We start from the raw sequence: 2,924 nt of genomic DNA on the forward strand, positions 1-2,924 counted from the left end.
AAAAAAAAAAAAAAAAAAAATCAGCAGGGCATGGGGGCACATGCCTACAGTCCCAGCTACTCAGGAGTCTGAGGTAGGAAGATGGCTTCAGCCCAGGAGGTCAAGGCTGCAGTGAGCCATGATCTATCTTGCCATGGCACTCCAGCCTGGGTGTCAAAGCAAGACCCTGTCTCAAAAAAATAAAATACAGTATCTTTGTTTCTTGCTCTCCGTCTTGTCATCTTCTAGGGGTCTTTTAAAAAGTTCAAAAATATGTAGATGACTAACTCTGGAAAATACTGGAATAGACTGTGTTGCAATAGAAGTGCAGTGAACTCACTCCCAGAAATTGGAAACAGATACAAATCATCTCCCAGATTTCCTTTTGGCGTCAAGCCTGCTTTAAATTGCAGAAAAAGATGGACTCCAATTTTTATTGTGGGAATGATGAAAATGACAACGAAACCGGCTACTGAAAAAGGAAATACATCAAGGTTTGGAGTCAAAAGGTATTATCTAGCGAAAGAATAAAGACATTTTAATATATACTTTGTTCGGGAGGCTGAGGCAGGAGAATGGCATAAACCTGGGAGGCGGAGCTTGCAGTGAGCTGAGATCCGGCCACTGCACTCCAGCCTGGGCGACAGAGCAAGACTCCATCTCAAAAAAAAAAAAAAAAAAAAAAAAAAAAAAAAAATATAAAAATATATATATATATATACATACACTTTGTTTTCTGTAGTATTAGAAATGTATTAGACTATCTTCTCCTATATGAAAGATAACCTTCAAAGAAGAGAAAGCATCTAATGTGTACAGAACTGCAGTCGGTTGCTGTTAGGCAAGTTGAACTCTTTATGATAGAAGATATCAAGTTGACATGAGCTGACTCAAAGGAACATCAAAGTACTCACCTTATTAACACTGACAGATTTATCTGTCATGTAAGCAACTGCCAAGTTAATTCTGTCTTTTGCTTCTCAGATTAATGTGAAGGCTCAGTATACCAAGTTGAGTTTCCAATGGACAAGTGGAACTCAGCCACAAACCTTGTTTAAAGTTTTGTTGTAACCCATTAGAGTTGTGATATGGTGCTTTTTCCCCCAAATGATGGGGTTTTTTAACATGAACTTCCATAGTGCTCATGTTTGCATGTAGCAAAACAACAGCCTAAAGAGAACCATTTCATACAAAACAGTAAAATTGTTGATTATTAAATAATACTGTCAACCACTTAGACATTATTTGTCCAACAAACCCCCACTGAGGGCCTACTCTAGCAAGCTGTTTACTTTAAGGTTTGGCCACCCCCTTCCTGGAGCTCACATCTATCTGACCAGACAGACAAGCAAAAGAACAGTGGACAGTTAGACCATGGGAAAGGCTCTGTGAGAAAATAGCCTCAAATTTCCCTATTATCTTTTCATATATACATACTTTGTAACCTTATATTACTAATTCAAATTATACACATCCACATGTCATGTTTTCTGACTTCCAGATTTTTTTTTTTTTTTTTTTTGAGACAGAGTCTTACTCCATCGGGCAAGCTAGAGTGCAATGGCGTGATCTTGGCTCACTGCAACCTCCGCCTCCCGGATTCAAGCGATTCTCCTGCCTCAGCCTCCCTAGCAGCTGGAATTACAGGTACGTGCCATTATGACTGGCTAATTTTTGTATTTTTAGTAAAGATGGGGTTTCACCAACTTGGCCAGGCTGTTCTCGAACTCCTGATCTCAAGTGATCCACCCGCCTCGGCCTTCCAAAGTGTTGGGATTACAGGCATGAGCCACTGCGCTCGGCTTCTAGATTCCTTTTTTTTTTTTTTTTTTTTTTTAAATAGACTCAGGCGATCCTCCTGCCTGTGTTTGCTGCATAGCTGGGACTACAGGCACAAACCACCACGTCCATCTCCAAATTCATTTGTAATTCCAGCAGTAGGAAAAAAGTGAAAAGGCCAAGTTTGCAGATGGAACCCAGAAGTGGGTGGGGCTTCGCTGTGAAATCTCTTGTAGTTTAGCAATGGCGTGGGGAATCTCAGAGTAAGCCCGGAGTTAGTTGAAAGGAGTCTTCAGCCAAAACTTTTATAACTTATTCTGGTGGGGGGAGGGGAAGCAGGCAAGTGGCAGGAGGGTGTTAAAAGGAGTAAAGGGGGCTCAAAGAGAGAAACAGATTCTTGTTTCCCTTTTCATGTAAAAAGCTTTATTTCAAAGGAAGACTAAATATTTTTCTTATTCTGCCTGAATGGCCAAGTTTCCAAGTTTTTCTCAATCAACGTGCAATCCTGTTAATCTAAAATGCTTGAATTTCTTGCTACTCTCTGCTTTACAGGGTTCCGTAACTTTTTTTTTTTTAATCTGAAAGGTGGAAGAAAAGTCTAACACTTTCACTTTAGAGTTAAGATACTGACCAAAAAGGCGCTGAGCGCCCAGGTGTGCTGGCTTCCAGCTGAGCGCTGTCCCCGCGCCGCCTCCAGGGGTCCGCGGAATGCTTAACGATAAACGTGGCGCATCCTCAACCTTGGCCCCACAATGAATCACCCAAGAAAATTTAAAAACCACCAGGGCCCGAGCCGCAGCCCAGGCTGGAAAGTGCGGTGTTCAGGGAGACCCCAGTACTTTTTAAAGCTGCCCGGGAGAGTCCCACGTGCAGCCAAGGGTGGGAAATTACCCACTTAATAAAAATTTCCCCTCTAAATGCGGTTTCATTTTTAATGTATAACAGTTTTCTGAAATATTTCCATTGTTTTCATCGTATAGGTGCATGTACATGTGCACACCAAGACACATGTATGTGTGTATATACTAATTTTAAAAATAATAGCTACGAGAAGATTTACATCGCTCAAGTTGGAGTCCTGTCCAATCCTGAGGGCGGGTCTAAAAAGGGGCCGTACCTTCCAAGACTTCACTCCACCCCTCGACGCCGCGCGGCGCTGCGCGTGC

The sequence above is a fragment of the Piliocolobus tephrosceles genome, chromosome 5 (genome assembly GCF_002776525.5).
Source record: "Piliocolobus tephrosceles isolate RC106 chromosome 5, ASM277652v3, whole genome shotgun sequence".
Lineage (NCBI taxonomy): Eukaryota > Metazoa > Chordata > Mammalia > Primates > Cercopithecidae > Piliocolobus > Piliocolobus tephrosceles.